This window comes from Pelecanus crispus, chromosome 2 (assembly GCF_030463565.1).
Source record: "Pelecanus crispus isolate bPelCri1 chromosome 2, bPelCri1.pri, whole genome shotgun sequence".
Classification (NCBI taxonomy): Eukaryota; Metazoa; Chordata; class Aves; order Pelecaniformes; family Pelecanidae; genus Pelecanus; species Pelecanus crispus.
Window position 1 is genome coordinate 154,753,417 of NC_134644.1, and position 22,619 is coordinate 154,776,035.

A 22,619-nucleotide genomic window follows, 5' to 3' on the forward strand; every position below is an offset into this window, starting at 1 on the left:
AACCTTGAGGTCATCAAAAATCAAGGACACATCTTGCTCTTTAGGGCAAATCCAGAGCAAAAGTTGAAATCAAACTTCTGGAGCCATTGCAAGATACCTCAAATGATCTTCTTCCGTGTATCAGTTTCCAAGAGCAAAACATCCAGAGGCCCTTCAAGCTCACACACTTAACACTGCTCCAGAACTGTTTTGCCTTAAAACAATTCTAAATTATTGTTGTAAGAAAGGTTCATGAAAGGAGTTCAAATACCAGTTTGCAATGGAAACCTATTTTCCAGACTGGTTTTGTCACCTCCACTTCCAAGCTCCTGTGTGGCCCAACACAAAGACATTTCCAGGCTCCCAGTTGTGCAAAGGGCCACTGAATGGATTCACAAGGACTCGTGACCCAGAAAGTCCTGGGATTGCCAGCTGCAAAGGTCCAGACTCCCAGGTCCTCCAAGGTTAGCAAGCTCTTGGCTTAATTTCAGCCTGGACAGACATGAAGCCAGGAGTTTCAAAGCTCATGGGAGCCATAGCATACAAATGCCAAGGTTTCTCGGTCAGCTTTGACTCCTAGGCACTCCAGTTCCTCCGCACTCTGGGATCTCAGGGAATCCAAGACCTGCGGCACAAAGCCAGTTCATCAGACTGGCTGTTTCTGAGCCAGGATTGCATTTCCTTTCACAGATAATTATGAATAATAATTTCTGATCAAACTGAAACCTAATTTTAAAATGCTGGAAAATTCTTGAAGCTACCTGAATAATAGAGTACGAACTGGAAAGTTACCTGTAACGAATAACAAAAGGATAAAACATATTAATGAGGAAGTAAAACTGTTCCAAAAAGAACAGTGTCACTTGAATAGATCATCTAATGTGAAGTTATAATAATTAAAAAGAGAACAAGGAAGACAGACAGACGACAACTAGATGGTGAAAAAAATGGTTGAAAAGTAAAGGTAATCTCTGTATGGCCCTACAACTGAATAAACATTTTGCTTCAGTTTTCCATAAAAATATTCATATGGAGACTGGGGAGGCAGATGGTTATTTAACATCTAGAAATGGAAATTTCTGGCACCAAATGAAAATAAACCCCAAGCACTTTAAGAAAGGCAAATGGTCACAAATATTCCCCATCTAAATTCTGAAGCAATTTTTACATTAAAAGTAATTTAAGAAATAGAAAATTTTATACTTTTATCAATTTGGGAGAGTAACCCCATCATATTTGGGCTCAAATGGAGACTAGACAAGTACATGACAAGACTAGACAAGAAGGAGACCAGGTAAGTACTAGACAAGAAGCAAAATCCAGTTTGTTACTAAGTATGTTCAAACCGAAATCTGGCTTAGAGCACCTGTGAGATATTTCTGATATCCCCATTGCTGGGAGTTCAGAGACTTCTGGTGAAAAAATAGTTATTTTTGTTCTATTCCTTAGGCACTTGCTCTTGGAGACAGTATGCTGAGCTAGATGTAGCTTTGATTTTACTCCATATAGCTGCTGTCATGCTTCTTATTGTTAAATGGAGGAACTATTTAAGAAAGAAGAAAAATGGTCAAAATAGCTGGTAGTTTTATGTCAGTACCTTTGGTTGTTAAATTATTAAAATTCAGAGATAGATGGAGAAGAAATATAATATCAGTGAACAGCAAAGAGACTGTGGTTTTTAATTTATCCTTCATAGCTGTCATATCTGCACATAGGAAAAGCAATAAAAGTAATTCACACTGAATACCCTAACCCTGTCATATTTCAGCAGATAATGATGATAAAAGTATTGATACCAGTACAACTTTAATCATTTGTTAAGGAAATGACCAAAGACATGAGGTATTGGGTTGAACTAAAAAGAAAGTATAAAGTGTTAATAGAGGTCTTGGTTAATGTTGAGACCAACCTTATTTAATAGTGCTATTAATGAGTTTGGCACACACAAAAAATAGTTTTAATGAATTTTACTGGTGCCTAAACATTAGGACATAATGTTGTGCTGGTTTTGGCTGGGGTAGAGTTAATTTTCTTCGCAGTAGCTAGTACGGGGCTGTGTTTTGGATTTGTGCTGAAAACAGCATTGATAATACAGCCATGTTTTCATTACTGCTGAGCAGTGCTTACACAGCGCCAAGGCCTTTTCTGCTTCTCACCCCACCAGTGAGCAGGCTGGGGGTGCACAAGAAGTTGGGTGGGGACACGGCTGGGACAGCTGACCCCAACTGACAAAGGGATACCCCACACCATATGATGTCATGTCTAGCATATAAAGCTGGGGGAAGAAAAAGGAAGTGGGGGGACGTTCGGAGTGATGGAGTTTTGTCTTCCCAAATAACCATTATGCGTGATGGAGCCCTGCTTTCCTGGAGATGGCTGAACACCTGCCTGCTGATGGGAAGTAGTGAGTGAATTCCTTGTTTTGCTTTGCTTGCGTGCACGGCTTTTGCTTTGCCTATTAAACTGTCTTTATCTCAACCCATGAGTTTTCTCACTTTTACTCTTCTGATTCTCTCCCCCATCCCACTGGGGGAGAAGTGAGCGAGCAGCTGTGTGGTGCTTAGTTGCTGGCTGGGGCTAAACCACGACAAATGTAAGGGGACAAAATACTACATTAAAGCATCCAATGGGAAGAAGCGGATGTCGCTGAAATTAGAACATGATAGGAGAGAGACCTAGAGGTTGATGATGTCATGTGTCTGCTAGAAAAGGAGTATGTCTTCTTTATTAGTTGAAGTTTTCTAAAGAAAGAAAAATGTAGGACTAATTTGTACAATTCTGGCTGTCTACACTCAGATTATACAAACAAGTGCAGAAAGGTGCTACTGTGCTGACTGGAAGCATGGAGAACTAAGCTGGCAAAAAAGTAAAAGGGATCACCTTATTTTACTTGGGGGGTGGGGGAGAGTATGATTGTTCTCTATAAAATGACCTGTCCTTCCTATCTTTAAAATCTTGTTTCCTATTCATCTTCCAGTTATCCAGGATATTCCGCAAAATTGTTGAAGTTCAGTGTGTGTTCATGTCTTCATGCTGTGTAACCTCTTGATAGGTGTGAAGAACACGGCATTCAAGATTTAAATCACCCTATTAACTCCCCCATACCTGATAGATTGAGAATAGCATTTAATGACAAAATAAAACTGTGCTAAACTTAAACTAAAATTGTGTTACTAAGAGCTATACCTTGCCCTCAAAGCAATAAAGGTCAGTATCAGTATGATGGATACACACAAAATTCCAGTGCTTGCATCAGAATTATTATATGCCTCAGTTCTCACTATCACCAGGTAAAAAAAATGTATATTTTCTAATAGGATAGTGAAATAGGACACTCTGTCACATTATTTCTGATGACTTGAACATTATGCCAACTTTCAACCAAATCAGTCTGTGCTGAAGAGAGATTCCTTTTCACATTTGTGATGCTGTTAGTCAATGTTATTTCTGAAGTCAATTTAAGTGGATTCCATGACAGTAAATAATAATAAAAAAGTGATAAAAGGATTCTTCCAAAATATATGGGCTGTCATTCAAAACTACAGATGTTTTGAGTCTCATTCAGGATCTTTCTGCTGCAGTGTTTGTGAATTCCTACATGGGACACAATCCTTTTTACATCTTACTCTTCAAGATAGTATGTTCAACTAACACAATTTAGGTATTTCTGGATCATAACTGGAAAGCAAAAAAGATTTTATATATCTGAAAGGTTCTTTTGTGTAAAGAAGTCTGCCAAACTGTCTTTGGATTATGTGTTGAAATAATAGGAAAATATCCCTTTTTCAGTCTCTCCCTGGCATGGTAAATATCTGAAAGAAAAGTTGGCCTCACTGGAAGTTAAACTACCTTCAGATGAAAGCTGATCTGATCTCTCAAAATCTCCTATGCTAGTCGTGATTGTTAATTCAGATTGTATTCTCCACCCAAGTCTCACTTCTCATGATAGTCCCTTGTACCAGGCAACCTAATTATTTTTGGATGCCTTCACACAATGGGGTTTTCTAGCTGCCTTCATTTAAGTCCTTCTGGGTGTTGCCCAAAGAAGGCTTGCAGCTGGCTATGAATCTCTCGAGCAACAAATGCAAAACATAAAAGTAGAACAAAAATGAAAAACAAGCATGCATTGAAGTTAGTGACAATTTAAATCAAGAATATGCTTGGAACCATATGTTCAAAATTATGTGTACATATGCAAAAGAAAACAATGCCTGTTCTGCTTGTTAGTTACATTTTGTTGAACTCAGAGATGCTATACTGATCTACAGCCAACATAAGCGGAAACAGAAGCAAGGCCAGTGGATATACCAGTAAGTATAACAAAAAAGAGAGATTATCTTATGCCACTGAGAGAAATTAATCAAAATCAAATTAGCATTAACATTCCTTAGCCTTGATAACATAAAAAAGGATATTTAAATATAGATGATCCTACAAGTTCACATAAAAGCTTCTTTTTCTGTTGCAAGGAGTGTTTGAGGTATTGATAAAAGACCTGATCATTTATCTTTAGTTAAAAAGTCTTCTACAACTTTTCAGACACAATAACACTATTCCTTGGAATTTTCTTCTCTTTCCTTCTTCCTACAGAAAATTTGATGTGTTTCCTACTCAACAGTGGAGTAGTGTCTTTACTGTTGGTGTTCCTTACATTTTACCAAATTTGTTTGTGCTTACGTATTTTAGTAGTTCATTCTCTTACATGCTCTGTAACAGAGATAACAGTGGCTTGACCTAACAAGCTAGCTCTTCCAATCTAGAAGACATTTGAAAAAATTGTAAATCAAACAAAAGTATGCTATTCTAAATATTTATATAAACACAGCTTTTCTAAGACCTACAGTAGAAAACATGCAGAAAACATATGAAGAGTCAGCTAAAATTGTTTACAGCATAGTTAACATGTTAAATTTGGAAATATGCACATAATAGCAACACATAAAACGACACTGCTTTCCTTGATGTGTCTGAAAATTCACACAATATGGATTTAGGCAGATATGTGGCAACATCAGATTCACTCATAAAAAATCAATTAAATATCCATATTGTCATAGTTATTTGTTCTGCAATAAATGACTTTTTGCCTGGGAACCAAGTCAAAAATATATATCGAACGACACAAGAAAAGTGTTGAGGAATTCGGTCCAAAACTCTATGTAGAAACTTTGAAAATGTTCAGTTTTTGTAACCATTTTACAACAAACTCATCTCTATTATTATTCCACTATCTTTGTTAGAGCTATGCTACCACAAGCTTGATGCAAAGTGGATCCATTTGGTGGTTTTTGTACTGAAAATAAGTCCTATTCATGGGTTCAATTTTCACTTTCAGTTCTAAGTGGAAAAGCAGAAGCAGGTCTCTTGACAGGATACGTACTGGAAGGAAGCAACTTCCCATCCAGCTCTGCAGCAGCCCAGTGCTCAGACCTGCCCTTTCACTCTGCTGCAGGTCTGCAGCCCAGCCTGGGACATATGGGTGCATGGCTTGCTGCAAGCAAATCAAATTTATCTCAAAAGCAAAGATACCAAGCAAATAGCTGAGCATACAGATGTGTGTGAACTGGCTTTGCCTTAGGTTCATTGAAGACAGATTCATTCACAATGTCCAGACTGGTAAAGAGTTTAGAGGTCCTGTTGAATGCTTGTTTTAGTCCTTAAATGGATTATGGGCAGGGAAAAAAAAAAAAAAAAAAAAAAAAAGAGAAACTCCCTCATTTCCAGCCTGGAACCTGGACAACAATGTGGAAGTTTGTTGTCTTTGTTAATGTAACAGTCACAAGACTGCCTTACATACTGTCTGATCTGGGACTGCTCTCATTCTGGAGATCTTTAAAACAGGTCTAATTTTCAACAGCTGTTGATCCTGTAGCTCCTAAGAGATGAGCATTGCAGCTTCTGCACCCTGATTACTAGTCATCTTTGAAAATGTAATCTACGTATGGATTTTCAATGACACTAAACATCCACCTATCCTGTTGTAGTCAGAGGTAGCTGTCACAGCCCCTGTGAAAGTCAGCTTTTACATTTTTCTCCTAACACACTTCCATGTTCTGAATTTACAGGAGCCTCTAGACTTCAAACGTTGTATATTAAATGGAAAACAAATTTAAAAATTGCTTCAAAACTACTGTTAAACTGTGTGATTTTCCTACTGGTGATAAAACAAAGGGTTTCAGTGTACATTCTTTAGATGAAATAATACAAGGTCTATACATTTCATCAATCATTTGGATAAGTTCCTAGTAAGATTTATATAAGGCAGCACATGCTCTATATTTTACCTGTCATCACATTGAACCCCAGTGGAGAGTGATTTTGTTGCTAATAAATTATACAGGACACTGCAAGGCTTTTTCCATTTTTTTAATTTTAAAAATTAGTCCTATTAGGTGTTTCTGTAACTTCTCTACAGCAATAGGAAGCAATGGGCTGTAACACAACATCTTTTCAGTTCAGGAAAGGTCTTTACTTGCTAAGAAGAGGAAATGGCTCTCTTGGTTTAACAACCAGAAGCAGTGTCAAATGGTTTGGCTTTTCCATGGGTGCTGCATAACATCGCTGCCCCTTTGCACATCAGGTTTTGTGACCAGGGCTCGTCTCTTAAGAAAGCAAAAAAAAAAAAAAAAAAAAAAAAAAAGGCCACTTTGGAAATTAGTGAGGAAATGGAATAGTGTGCACGTGCACAGGAGCTCTGGCCAGCTTAGTTTTCATTCCAATAAAGTGGACAAATCCATTGAGGCATGGGGTTTGATGCATTGAGAATGAGGTTCTGATGCAAGCATGAGCATCGAGATGCCTAGCTGATTTAAATCAACACAGTTCCACTACTCTAGGTTGAGCAGTCTCAATTTTCAGCACCTATGAAATTAGGCCATCATTTACTGCCACAAAAAATAAAATTTCTGGACAGAAATGAGATAGGTAACCTGAGAGACAGTTGGATATTTACCTATCTGTATTAGCGTGAAGGATTTTGATAACTATCATATAAACACTGAAGCTGCCTCAAGTCTTGGTTTTATTGTTGGCTGTACAGAGATTTCTCAAGTGTCTAAAGGTACATCAGCTACCTCTTGTGTACCCTGGGTTTTCCACTGGATAATGAGAACAAAATTAATGCTGTCACCAAGCCTTCTGATTGCTATGAAGATTTATTCATTGATGTCTGTAAAATGTGTTGAGATCCTGAATACAAAAGGTTATAGAAGTATGAACAATTGTTGACATTATTTAAAAAAATGAATGCAAGACTATAAAGTAAGCATGGATCCTCTGTCAGTATTAAAGAGAGCTATAGTAGATATATGCACTGAACTTATGGCACGAACACTACTTCTTTCCTAATGCCAGAAATTAAACCAGCAGTTTGATATGCAGTCTTGACTGCACTGAAACTACTTGAAGTTCTGCCTTTCACATCACTATAGCTAGGATTTCATCCTAGATGCTTCATTTATATCCAAAAATGTAAATAAGCTGTAGTTCATCATTTGAAACATAATCATTACAATATTTTGTTCTCAAGTTTGTCAGTAATTCTGTAAACTTTGTTCTAAGCTAAAAATCCTATAAATGTTTGCTGCAATTGCATTTCACCTGTATTAACAGCAGGTGTGTTCCTGCTCCACTGCATGTTGTGTTTAATGTACATTATTCAGTTGTGATGAATTATGAAGGTCAAGTGGTTTAATTCTGATCTTTTTATCTGTGATCTGAAATTAAAATAAATATCAAAACCCTTCATTACTTGCTTCCAGGTAGTAATACTATAGACTAATTTCTGGATTTAAGAATCAGGCAAACTGTTTTCTTCCATGTACAAAAGAAATCCCAAAGGAAGGCAATAACAGTCAAATTTTTGGGGGAAAATACATTTTTAATAAACAGTCATTTTGCAAAAAGCACTATACAAAAGAATCACAGACACTTTAATTTCCTCATTTGTTGCCAAAGATAGCACAAGCTGAAAAATATGAACAGGTTAAAAATTCAAGCAAACAGATCATTTACAGGGAGGGACACTCAAGCTGCTCTATAATTTTTAAAATTTTATCTGGTCACATTCACAGTAAGATTTTTTTGTCAGCATGATGCAGTGTAGAAACAGAAAAGTAAAATGTACATGGGCTTGGTGACTGGCATACAGCATTAAAAGGTATCATCATCAGAAGATGCCAGAGGGATGATATATAGCCCTATCAGCCAAGTCAGGCCGGCTCCACCAAGTTCAGAAAAAAAGAGCCCCTGGTTTTCAGATCATCTCTGCAACATCCAGATATGTTTTTCTAGCATATCACTAAACAAAATAGTAGAATATTATGATGTATTCAACATGGATCTACTTTTCTGTTTTGCAACATATTCGCTATAAGATCTTTTTCTTAAGCAGTTCAATGATTATTTTTCCTTTAGCGTGAACTAAATTAGTCAGCTAAAAAAAATTTTTCTTAATTAAACTGAAAACCAGGGCAGTGGAAGAAAAGTTACAAATAGTTCTCTTTGGACTCAGACTTCTAGCTCAGTGGGGACAGCTTGCATGATCGTTTCTGTATCAACAACATTCCACATGCATATTCTCTCTATCTTTTTTAGGAAAAAAAGAGGAACTGCAGAAGCAACTGTTCCCAGAGAAACAGGATGACAACAATACAGTGCAACCCTTTTCTAATGTCTCTCTGGTAGAATGTTCTAATATTTTCCAGTAGCATTTCTTTCAGTTTATGAAAAGCTCAATTTTTTTAAAATAAAAGGAAGATTAATTTATAAAGAGAAGGATAGATAAGAAAGAGACAGATGACATTGTGTAACCAAGTATTCTAACCTTTTGGCTGAAAAGCACAACATTTTGGATTGCAGATGTTGCCCCCTGTCACGTGGTTACTTTTACCTGAGGTCTCAAGCCCTCAGGTTGGGAGGTCTCTAACTTAGGTTACATCTGCCATGTAGCAATTCTGTCACGCAAATATCTCATGGAAATGTCCATATAATCTGCAGAAAATGTCAATGAAAAGGATTTTTCTATTTTAAAACATTTCAGAAAAAGAAACCAAAACATTTCCTGACTGGCCTCAGCAAAAGAAACCCAAAACCCACAAATGTCCCCTGAAAATACAGCGCAGATAGAATCCAAGACTACATTTAAATTCAGATAATCTGTCCAATGAGTTTGAGTGCTCCTGTTTCAAAAGGTATCTGAGTTCTTCTTTGGTGTTTTGAGGGACTGCAAAGAGGAATACTGAAAAAACCCGACAGGCAAAGTTGCCTTTTGTTCTTTATGACGTGAACAAAAAAGGAAGTACTGAAAATGTCTTTATAAAATTGTTCTCATGAGACGTACATCCACTTTCAGGCCTGGGAAGTGCTGGGAGAAGGCTGTGCACATAATAAAAGCTGTGCACAGAATCCTATCCTCAACTGAACAAAAAAATCGGAGTTTGTCTGCTTCTCACAGACTGGGCTTGAGTCTTCTTTCAGCTGCAGCAGATTGATGTTGGCATCACTCCACTGATGCCATTGACATGATTTCTGGCTTACACTGTTGTTCCAGGTCTTTCTAAAAGCAGTCTTTTTTGTACTATAAAACCACCACTGCACGCGGCGTTAGCTGCTATGTTTGTAGGCGTGCAGAGGAAAGAACTGGCTAGGGATAGAGACAGTACTATCATCTCAGTTCTTGATGTGGTACCCCACAAATTTATGCTGACACAATGCAGCGATTGTAGAGCATATTGTGAGGAAGCACACCATCTGTTTTCTGCCTCTGCTTTTCTATAAATAACAGACTTCAGTCTCCGTGGGTGCCAGGCTAGTGTTTTGCAATGTACCCCTCCAGCCCCTTAAAATTCCTCCTGACCCTCTGGGAATTTCCTGTTCTGCCACATAGGTTTTGTCCAGACAGAGCTGAGGTCTATCTGTTACCATTAACAAATCCCCTTACATTAGGGCAGAGATGTTTTGAAGTAGGTGAATCCAGAGAGCCAGTGCCAAAAAGTAGACCTGAAACTTCTGCCACCCCTGGAAGCACTAGCAAAAGGAGGGAGCAATGGGTCAGCTTTAGTTGGGTGGGCCTGAGGTTGGGAAATGCCCGTCCTTGGAAAGGAACTGAGCTCACATTTTTACCACTGATTCACTGTGAGCAGCATCAGGCCAAGCTCCGCAGGAATTCATTAGCATCGTGCTCTGGGTGAGAGTCAAGACACTTCTTTTTTTTTCAGTTTCTAATGCTCTCAAGCCTATTTAATGATAATGGTTAGAGTTTGTGGAATGTGTTGAAAACCACCTTTGGGTTCATGTCGCCATAGGAAATTACTGTTTTTTCTAGTCATACTTTGTGGTAAGGGCTCATTCTAGCAACACCTGGAAAACATGTGATAGCAATATCAGACTAAGCCTGATAGGAGCAAACTCAAAATCAATACCTGTTCTGATAGAAAAAATGCCAAGCAATTCTGACTTAGGGTGTGAAGCTGTCTCAGAATATAAAGCTTATATTGCATTATGAGTAGTATTCTAAAAATAATCTTGCTGCAGCTTTCTTATAGCCTTTCGGAAGGATTTTACTATGAAAGTGAAAACATGACAGCATTCAAAGCCACACTGACATAACTAACATTGAGGCGTCATCTTAAAACTGAAGAAGAATGATAATGGGAAATTTACCCCAAAACACATTTCCAGTGTTCCATCATAGTGAGTTATAGCCCAGAGAAAAAAAACAAGACAAAATCTAGTGACAAAGGACCAAAGAATTTTGATTGTAATTTCAGGAGCTCTACATGATTTCAGCAGCAAAATAATGAATGAAAATTTTGAATAAGTCTTTAAAAATGCACAAAAAGGAAAAGCATGTCACACTTCGTTCATATTTTATAAATCAAGAATTCATGTCATGTCTTCATACCCATAAGAGTACAACAAAAAAATTTCGGTCTTGCTCAATTCTGCTTCTAGGAAATACCCCAGGAGGCCAGTGGCCAAATTACTAGATGTTTCCAAGATGCGTAGGAGTGTTAAATGCTGGATCAAGGAACTTTTTTTTCCCCCCATTTCTAGTGTTCATAATTTTTTTTTTTTTTTTTTTTTTTTGTGGGAAGCACTAAGGTAGAAGGTAACAACTGCTGGATTTTTTGGCTTACTGGTTTAGCATTAAAGAAATACAATCAGTAATCATAGCTTTAAGAACCTGAATTCCACACAAATTCTTTTATTTCTGTCTGTCTTTAATTTTAGAACTCTTTTTAATGTTGGTACATCAATTACACTTTAAAAGTCAATGTATAAATATGTTGTATAGTCACTTAAATATATAATTTATTCACTCACTGTATACATAACAATAATGAAATATTTTTATGTTTTTAAGACTTATTGGTAGCCATTACAGAATGTGCCATCATGGTTATCATGCATAGGCAAAAAAAGGTATCTAAGTTCATATGATCCCATAGGTGAATGGTGCAAGGAATTATAATTCACCTTTTTTGATGTTTGGAATTGTTGTGACATTGTTCTCTGTAGAAACGCTTCTATAGGAAGTCTCTGGACTTCCCATTCTCATCCACTTATCCAAAAGTATAAAATAGATGTGTGCTTGTTTAGAGTCAGAGAGTAATTCCCACTTGGTACTACCTCCTGTTGAAGTCTACTGAGAAGTAGCTACATGCTTGTGATAACACTCTCCAATGGTGAAATGAAACCAATTTATTTTATAGGGGTAAAGCTTGTATGTGCCAGGTGTTTCTTGGAAAGTTCTGAGTACCATCCACTCAAATAGGACCCTTGGCACTTTCTGGGTCAAGTTCTTAGATCTTGCAAAATCTAAAGTTGGCAAATTTGGGCAAATGCCTTTCTAGTATTTCTGGCCTCTAGCTCATCACAGATTCTCCATCGTGCTTGCTTGATGCTAGTTAGTTATTTCTTCACTTAATGGTCAAGTATATGCAGCAAACACAAGCACTACTTTTGAGGCTGTCATTGACAGTTGCAAGAGCATTCCTGGTAAGAGAGTGACACGTTGGTGACCACCTGTACCACCACACATGGCATTCTGGTTCTACCCAACATTTCAGCTGGGGGCCATCTGCATTTCAGATACTTTAATAACCAGCAAAATCTGGACACTTCATGGTTTCCACATTAAAACATGCTGCTGAATATCTTCTTTGCCTCATACTCCTATATTTTTCTTAAATTTAGAAAGGTAATTTTTCTGTTCTTTTTAAAAAAAATGAAAAGTCTTATTTTAAATAAAATCTTCCTCAGCGATGATGAAATTTTCTTTGGCAGACTGTAATACTACTGAAATATGTAGTATTACAATCTTTATAGGGCCACACAGCCAGCAAGTAGTTTACAGCTACGTGGTTTCAGGGCATTTTACTGAACATAATGCTGTACACTAGAGTAATTTTTCAGACTTTTCTGTCAATGCAGGACAAGTTATCTTATTGTGTGTGCTTTAGTGACATGTTGATACCTTGGGCAGCACACATATTTATGGTTTACAACAGCAACCTTTACCCTTCCTGTCAGACTTTTAATGAAAATCCTCTATCAACCTCAAATAGACAGACTTCTTGCTCTGAAGCACCACCCCCACCTCCCATCTTATATTTAGCCTTTCCAATCTTTTTCCAGGACCCTTACGCTTTCTCTGAGATCACCCTTTCCAAGAGGCAATAGTCCAGAGCTACGAACTCATCTTCAGTTTCCTTGGGAGTTACCTGTCCCATAACTATTTTATGGAATTCAAAATCATAAAAAAGCACTTGAAAAAGCTACATATATTCTTATTGCATTTACAGTTTACCCAACCCACAAACTCATCACAGATATTTCACATAGTTTGCCCAAGCATTACGTTGTGTCTTTAGAGCAGTGTATGTAAGCATGTGATGAGGTGCAAGCATTTTGCCAGTGAGGTGAGATGCAGAAACTCAACTAATACCCTGGTTTCAGGGAAGTCAGTGGAGTGTAAACAAAGCCAGCTTTCTCAGCAAAACTCAGCTAATGAGAATTTGAAATCACTCATTCAACAGGATACTACCCAGTTGTAGACAGACCCATGTATTATATCTTTGTACATCGATTGCCACAATGGTTCATCAAGCAAATCAAAGTATAAAAATTTATCTCTAACCAATGATTATTGAATTCATTCTGCTGTAATCATCCTTCACCTTTAATGATAACTCTTCAGTACTTGGCAAACACCTCTTGCCTTGCATGCCTCTGCAAATACAGTTGTCTTGTTTATGCTTCCCTGCATAGAACTCTGGTATTGTAACAGGTACAAATAATTCTTTACAACTGACATGAAGGCAGAGGCCATAACAGTTGAGCTGTACGATGTCATGGAGGTAAACGATGTCAGAGGAATATACATAAGGATATTTATAGCATCAGCCAGAATTCTTGGAAAAGCCAAGAGATCAAACTGGATCAGTCAAGAAAAATGTGAAGAGAAACAACCTTAATCATCACCTCTGGAGTTAACAGGCTAAAGTGATAAAGAATTTTGCAGTCCATATCTCCTCTGTGCAAAAATAGTAACACAGAAAAACTTTCTCTCAGAGCATTGATGGCCTTTCCCATTAACAGGATAGAAGTGACGCAGGAAAGATAGGTGGCCCTTGACCATTTATCTCTACTATGGTAAGTCACACACAGAGTGAAGTATGAAGTTTTAGCCAAGGAACAAAGGGGAATAGTTCATTCAGGAAAAGATTAGGTCATCTCTCTGAGCAATTTTCCCTCTAAGCAGACCCTCAAAATTCCAGGCACAGCACCAAAGGCATCATGGTTTCGGGGCTGCACATTACTGTGTTGACTTACTGATGTGGCTTAGAAGGCCACAGGAATTTCCTGATGAATTAAGACTGTAGAGGGTAAATATTTAATTATGACACAGATAAATATACTTAATACTTAAATGATAATGGCAGTGATCCTAAATCCTCATTTCAGCTACTTTTATCTACATCTGAACGTCCAATTTTCAAAGGCTGTAGCAGTCTTCATTAAGTCCTTTGGTGTTGGAGGAGTCTTCAGAGAACCAGGTGGTTCTAAAGTATTTCTGTGAGATTTCAGAAATATCAAGTCATTTCTACACAGGTTTTTCATAGAAAATATTAGGTTTTTAGGAGAACTGGTGCTCTGATAGTGATAGTGAGATAGTTATCTAAAGATCCTTGCCTTCTTGAGACACAAAAGCATGACTCAGAAGAGAAAGGCATGTAAATGACCCTATTATTCACCCTCGCTGTTACCCACACACTAAGCTGATGGGACAGTTTTAAAAAAGAGATTTATTTAATATAGTTCTCTTTCCCACAAAAGACTTCTGCATGAGAACTAAAAATCCCAGAAGATAATTATTGCTAAAGCTATTCAAAGCTGAACGTACAAAAGTGAGAATCAGCACATTTAAATAGAGTCATAGGTGGTTTAATCTAAACTGAAAATTCATTCAATAAAATGCTTAGAAAAAAAATTACAAAATCATCATTTAACAACAACTACATTATTTTTTCCTGAATCTCCACTGTGCAAGACCATATTTGCAGATGAGAGATTCAGAAAGAAAAATAAACTTTTATAAGCATAGGCTGACAACCTTAAAACATTCATAAATAATACGATCCAAAGGGCAGGCAAGTCTACCACAACCCTGAAGATAAAGGTAAAAACATGTCTACAGATTGTACTAGGACTTCTCCTTTGATTTTTGTGGGTGTTTAAAATGTGTTCTGTGGATTTGGATTGTATTAAAGGTCAAATATTAAAATACATCTCAAAATAGTAAATTTACACATCGAGAATCAGATTATTTTTTTCACCTGTAGTCAGGAAGTAAGAACCCCACTTTGAAGGCTGAAGAACCTTTGATAATGACTGAAAGTTTGTTGTAACATTTAAAATCGTGGACAGGAGCACTCAAATGACACCAATGTTTTTCTCTTTGAAATCTTGCAAGTTCCTCTGCATGTTTAGGCTGGTGTGGATCATGGATGAGGAAATTAAAATCCTGGCCTGCTAAACAATGTTATTTATCCCTAATACATAAGTTTCATAGCATAGACAGTATCTTTCAAGAAAATTCTCCTGCACAAAGAAAGTCTTTAAAGGAAGTTTAGATGTGAAAGAAGGCAGGATCAGTCCATAAATGGCATATCAGCCTGCAGCAGAAATAGTTTTTAGATTCAAAATTGATTAGCACCCATCTGATCATCTATGCTTTAGTGTGAAAGAAGCCATGCTGTCAAAAAGAGACAAATCAGCTTCTAAGGTCATCTGCTCATACCCCCAGTTTTCTCCCACAGTTCTCTAGTCTTGCCTTGATTTCCTGGCAAGGATGCTCAGAGCTTATCCTATCTCTAGGGTAATCTCTAAAGCCTATTTGCCTGCTTGGTACAGAGGGAGGAGAAAGAATGCCAGGACCCAAATCCTCAGGCAGAACTGAGTCAGAAGGGAATTCTGCTAACTGGAACAAGTGGATTTTGGTTGTTCCCATACATTCCTATTGCAGAAGGAACTCCTGGCACATTATTTGCAAAAAGACAACTAGACAAAATGGCAAGAATTTACTCCAACACATAAAAATTCCCAGAAGACCTGATGAAAAATTATAACTATATAATTATGCTAAGTCCTATTAAAGAAGCAGATGCCATGCATGCATAAAGCACAACCAGGGTTGTCTTTCAACATATGTACATGTAAGGAGAGAAACATGTCTGGAATGGGGAGTATAAAGGCCTGATATTTTTTCAAGAATATATGAAAATTCTTGCTTCATATACATTCTGGAAAGGACAAAAGCAAAGGCACACTTATAATTTATCGGCAATACAGTATGGGGACTCGTTCACACAGAATTAGTGCACGTACAGTACACAAGGTTTCATCTTGTACCAACTCTTCTAGTTTTTTTTAAGCTAACAGGTCAATTCCAGGAGAACAACAGACTGATAAGTAAGTACGTACAAAACATAAGAATGGATTTAAGACACAACACTTAGAAACAGATTTCCATGTACCTTAACACCAAACACTCCAAAATCTAAATACCTATGTGTGTGTATGTGCATGCATATATGTGTGTAAACAGTCACACACTGGGGCAAGGTGTCCAAGGGAAAGGAATTCTGCAGACTTCTTACAGAGTTTTTGATCAGCCACTCTTTACTCATAGATCTTCAAACCAGATTTTCCAACTGCAAGATCGTATCTGCACTTTCAGCCTATTTCTCTCCCTTTTAAGACAGGAATAGTAATACAGATCATATAACTGACAATGTACTACCATATAACAGACCTTTAAAGTACCTTTGCTAAAGACACACCTATTCCACCATACAACCAGCATAGTTCTCTAACCACTACCCTTTTCTTACTGGACTTTTTTTCTTTTTTTCATTTCTTCTCCTAGAAGCTAGTCAAGGGAGTATAAGAAATTTCTTTCAATCATGTAGCTCCATGGCCTAGAATACTGATTTTCTATATTACTTCCTCTGAGGGATTATAAAATTATCTTAATTTTTTTTTTTTTTTGGTTGTTGGTTGGTTGGTTTGTTTTAGTTCTGAAATGTAGAATAGTGCAACCTGAGCATCTCTCCAGCTGGTCCTATACCTGCCTTGCTTTGACTGTCTGTGCTCATATGTTTGTTTAATGTTGAGCATAGCCCCACTGTTAGGTTTTGCTTAGACAAGGAAGTTGCACTAGTTTGACTTGTATCAGTTCTAAACAGGGGTGATGAAACTGGTGCAAGTCCCTGGGTAGACTTCTTATCCCAGTTTAGGAGTGACTTACACTGTTTTAGATAAACGTGATTCCTAACTAAGGTAATGAAAAGCGAAGCTTGATTTTTGTGCAGGAACATTAATGAGAATGTACTGCAAATGTGCAACAATTTATGGCATTTCTAAGTTACCCTTCCACGTGAATATTCACTACCCTGGTGTTTCATAACACTGTTTAACACAAAGTTATTCTTGTGTAACCACATGTGCATATTTTAAAGTACAGCTTGTTTCATAAGCAAAAGAACCCTTCCTATGAAATATGAAACTATTTCAATTTCCTTTTCCTGATCAAACTTCAACCCTTTAACAAGAGAGGAAATCCTTATTGTACTGGGAAGACTTTTACACCAGGGCTGTTTATTCCAGACACCTGAGCTGCTGGTGCTGAAGATGAGGTTTGCAGCACAGCTAAAACCATGATACTGGTTCTAGAAGGTTCTCATTTACTAGCTCTTCCTTGTTTGCATCTCATTGCAAATACAGAGAAGAGGACTGAACTAAGCTGAACTGTAAATTGAGATGAATACAAGAAGGTTGTTAAGTATCTTCACCTTTCAGGATATGCTTGCAATAAATCACACAAGTAAGCCCAGTTTTGATAATGACAAGTTTATTCAAAATTGTGGGTAACAATAGCTCTGAAAAACTAGCCATTCCTCACTGGTCTTCCTGAGAATCCATACAAGACTAAGCTACATTCCTATTCATCTTAGATGAATACAGGTTGGAGCAGCAGCTGCTCGGTGGGTTTTAAGAACATTGCAAGAATGAGGACCATTCTCACTGTTAGCAGAACATATATAATCCATTTACTCAACTGCAACCTGCAAAATATACTTAGCATTATAGATTCATATTAATTTTATTTATCTGCTTATTTTTTACACTTTATTTTAGTTACTCATTTTAAAACTAATTTCCTTCCAAAAGATTTTTTAATTTCACATAGTTTTCTGTAAACATAGAAAGTATTATTATCATACCTAAATTGTTAATAGAACAAAATACCATCCACCAGAAAGACTCCAAAAGCAACACAAAAAAAAACATATTAAGCCTCCCAACAGCCTTATGAAATTGAGTAGTAGTACTATATGTGTGTTAGAAAAGGGAAACAGGAATACTTAAAATTTACGATTTCCTTGCAGTCACAAGGAAAGTCTATGCTACAGCCATGGACAGAAATAAAGCCTAAATCCATCCCACTTAACTGAGGCATTTAAATCAGGAAGCAAGCTGCTCAGGATTTCCCTGGAGTCAATGAAGAGAAGCAGGGAGTTCCACAGGACAGTTCAGATGGCTGGCTCTTCCTCTGGGCTTGCTACTGTCTCTTGACACAGCACTGAGAGATTCTCCACAGCAAAGAAAAACCTATCTTGGGGATCTCTGGATTTTGGCCAGAAGTTTGGGTGGGATGATGCAGGCCTAAAATACCCAGCTCTATATTTTTTCCACATAGGCTGTCTGGTTTTTTTTTCCAAAGCACCCAGCACTGTGAAGTAGAGATTGCTTCCAAACCACAGAAAGGAATGGGAACGATGAGTTCTCAGCACCCTCAAAATGACACGCCATTTACTTTATATCAGATTCATTTAGCAAAGCTCTCAGTGCTCCAAATGAGATCTCCCACTGGGCATGTTGGTTGGACAGTTCTGATGACTAATAAATGTAATATTTTATTGTTACCAGAAAGTTCCTAATTACAGCTGTCATCAAGGAAAATAAACACATTCAGGTTCTACTGCACATTATGATAAAGCCTTCTGTCCAAGCATGGGAAATATTTTTTTAAGTAATTTGCTACCAAATGTGGCAACATGTGAGACTGCCCTTCAGTCTACTTCTCTGATTCTTCTGCTTTTTAAAAAAAAACATTGCCAAATAGGTTATTCCCCAATAATGTAAAGCTTTTAGGCATTTCCACATTTGAAGTCTTGCTTCTGTCTTGTGGATACCTCAGAATATGCAAGGGCTTCAGCAATTTGATTAATAAAGCTTTGAAATGCAGGCATATTATTGGCCAAGATTTTTTGTAGATAAATAAGCAATTTTGGTTTTACACTCAAGAGTGAACCAGTTTGTTCCCATGAACTTATTTTTGCTCCTTAAATTTGGCTTATATATATACTTGCCCATTGAATAGAATACTATATAAGTAATCCAACTAATCTGAATGTCACCTTTTGTTTTGCAGCTTGTTTGTGGGAACTGCACTTCAAATGTCACAAGGATGAGGCTCTCCTTTGGATATGAGAATTCATTGACTCCAAAGCAAAAAAGAGCACCTAGAATAGTAAATAGCTTCTGGGTCTAGACAAGAAATCCAGGTGCAAGCTGGATGCCAAATAGGACGCTAGTGGCCAATTTTGGATGAAGCTTTCTCACTGTTTCCTTTCAGCCCTGGTCCAGCTTGAAAAATGAAAGATATACTGGAAAGCCATTCCTTACACAGGCCTGTTAGTAACACTCAAAGAAGCAGAATGGCAGATTCCAAATCTAATGACCTGCTTTTATTTGTGAAAATTAACAGGAGTTCTTCATGGATCTCCTGGTTGCACTTAACATGCAAATACTATGTGGACTTTAAGGTCACATATTACATTACAAAATGCCCAGTGAGACATAACCATTAATATAATGGAATTTTGCTATTTTTTGTAATAGTTCAACTAGGGAAAATTGGTTTCTTAATATGACAAAATTTTACATACACTATGGCCTCCTCCCTCTTTGTATTAGTATAAATTTGCCTCATAGGATATTATGATAGTGCTTTAGATCTGTCCTCTTCAGGGCAGGCTCTGTCACACTTTCACACAGCTTCACAGCAAGAGTGGCATGTAAGGAATTTTCCCATCTTCAGCAAACCATATAAAATCCAAGGCAAAATCCATCCACTCCATACACAAAAGCATATTATTACTATTTCATTGCAGTGCTAGGCCTGCTGGTAAAGAGAGCAGAGAGGGGCAGACTTTCAATGGAGCCACAGCACACAGTGACAGACACCAGTCTTTGCAAAAGCCAGCTTCTTCTATACAATGACTGGTCTGCCTCAAAACCTTTCCTTACATGTTGAAAATGCAAGTGAGCCCTTGTGCCATTACTTCTGCAAAATAAGGAAGTCAACAGAGAGCACAGAGTATGCCATAGACAAATAATTTATCAAAACTATGATAAGAATAAACTTTAAAGTAGACTATCAAATGGCTACAGATACCCCAGAAAAATTGCTCATAATTTCTTCCTTTAATGACTGAATCCAGCTCATAATTTTTTACTTCTTCTGTTATAGCTGGTGACAGCACAGGCACTTTGAAAGGAAAGGGAAGTGAGCTGAAGCTTCTTTATTTTGGTTTAAGTGTAGTGGTGCCATCAATATTTGCAGAGAAAAGGAAAAAAAATAAAATCTAAGTTTGGATACTGGCTGACCAGAATGATTGTTGTTCACTTTCAACTCATACGTCTGTGTTAGCTTCTTATAGTATACTATTATTAAGCATTCATTTTAAACTTTTATGGTATTCTGCTTAGGTAATGATCAGAAAAAAAGAAAGAGTGGATATGTAAAACTCACTTATTACTGTAATAGCAACTATGACTACTATTTGGACTGAGGGATAAGTATATGAAACACTCATCTATATAGCTATGCTGAATGTATACTGAGTCCATTGATACTGTAAGTTCAGCAAGCTGACTAACACAAGGTTCCCAAGCAAGACATGATGATAACTTTTCACGTAACTCCTCTTTGGCAATACTTAGACACTGCAATTAAATACCAAACAGTATCACGTGGGCCAGGCAGTTACTGCAAGAAAGAAAATGTGATGAACTGTTTGTTTTGAACTATTAGTATAAACATATTGCAGAAATGAAACCCAAGCTTAAACAATGGGGAAAGTTATCCAGTATTAAAATAAACAGTTCTAGGAAAATCTCTAAAAATGTTTACCAAGTCATCTTCTTCCGAGTAGTTTCTGCACAGAGCGTTTTCCCGTGTCCCTGGTTTGCCAACCAATCCCAATTACTCTGACTATAGATATGCAAATGCTAATGGACAAGGCTGGGACTTAATTGCCTGTAGTTGGCTCCCCAGGCAAGCACATTTTTATCTACAATCAAGCTTGTAGGTCATCAAGGAAACACTTTTGGTTTTAAGCATAAAAAAATTGCCTTTTTTAAAAAAAAGGATACTTGTTTTGCTTCTAGAAATCTGCTAGTTTAGATATCAAGGAAAAACATTTTTAAATTAAAATACTACAGAGTTAAGCAAGCCATGATTCTTACAGACTTTCTTAATAAATACTCTCAATATTGCAGGCTAGCATTTGTGCTGAGAAAATAATTCACCCTGCCAAACATTGCCTATGTACAATTTTAACGAAAGTTAATATATATTACCTGAAGTAGTAAACTTACTTCATGTAAGTCAGAATACATCTCAAATTCTTAAACATTATTTCTTATTTTAAGACCTATAACCATTAATTATTCTTTACTTTGTTCACAGCAGGTGCATTATAACATGCTCTTTAGTGTAGCAGCAGTTATTGTATTAAAAATTATATTAAAAATTCTAGGGGGAAAAATAAACACAGAGTATAAAAATGAGATGTGAGATATCTACATAATACATTCATTACACTTAAACATTACACTTGTTTTGAAAGGAAATGAGCATGGCTGAGATGCTTTGTAACCTCAACAGCAACAATGCAAATTCAGTATTCAGAGATGCTATAATGGAGCTGCATCAGCCTCATTTGTTCAGAGTGAGCCGTACTCCATCACACAGAGAAATGGGTCCTTTCATTCCAGGGAAAACTGACACATGGGGATACGTGCACAATCCCAGTTTTATGTAAACTCCTGGGAGCAGAGGGTTGGGGGCTGGGAAGGAAAGAAGGAGGGGGATGGTTCTGCCCATAGCCAGTTTTACAATCACTGCAGATGAAAACAGTCCTCAGATATAAACCCCTTTCATTGGGCATCCTACCTGTTTAATCACTTCCCTCCAAAGTGTGAGAGGACTAACCCTAACTCAGACATTCACACTCCAGAGACTCATATTTCTTCATGCTCACTTCACAGTGAAAGAGTGATCTTAGTTCAGTCTCTAGTGGACAAACACAGAATAAGTAAAGTCTTCTAAGCATGATTCAGCAGGCAATTTGCTCAAGTAAAATCATGTGTGCATAAACACAGATAACAACTTTCCTCTTTTTAGTGCTTGCCTCAGCCTCCCAAGGTACAGTAAAATAATTTCTTAAGAAATGCTTTCCTCTACAAAAGACATCCCCTCATTTCCAACCTCGTATTCCCCAAAGTAGACCAAGATATTAAAAAATGCGGAAAGTGGTTTAAAGAAGAAATGTTTGGTTATATTTTGTTTTATAGTCACACGTTTACTGGACAGAGTATTTTCTCTCTTGCTAGAGCCAGATATGCAAAGAGCACAATTAATTTTCCAAGAGATCAGGAAATCGTCTCTAAAGATTTTAGTAGGGTTAGGGGAATGGGGACAGCTGTATATGCTTTTTAACATATTTTGGTCTTGTATACTGTCTGGATAAAACAAAACTTGTAAATAAGATAGGTAACAGTAACTATGCTAATATGAAATTTTAGCCCACCTAGTAGAGTCCTCACTAGATTTTTATTGATGTTCATTCTTAGTATGAACTTGTGATAAAGTTAAATCATGTATCTCTCAAATGTGTACGTACAGAAGTTTTCTTGTGCCATCTTACATGACTAGTTGCATCACTCAGTTGCTCAATTTTCTGTTTTGCCAGGTCAAAATGCCAGTGTGAGAATGGGAATATTAC

General features: G+C 37.2%; 1 protein-coding gene across 1 annotated transcript in view; it reads right to left on the minus strand.

Moving 5' to 3' along the window:
- The window catches only part of ANGPT1 (angiopoietin 1), a 167,097-nt gene that overhangs the window by 143,252 nt on the left and 1,226 nt on the right, over positions 1 to 22,619 (minus strand). The gene's annotated exons all lie outside the window — the stretch shown is intronic.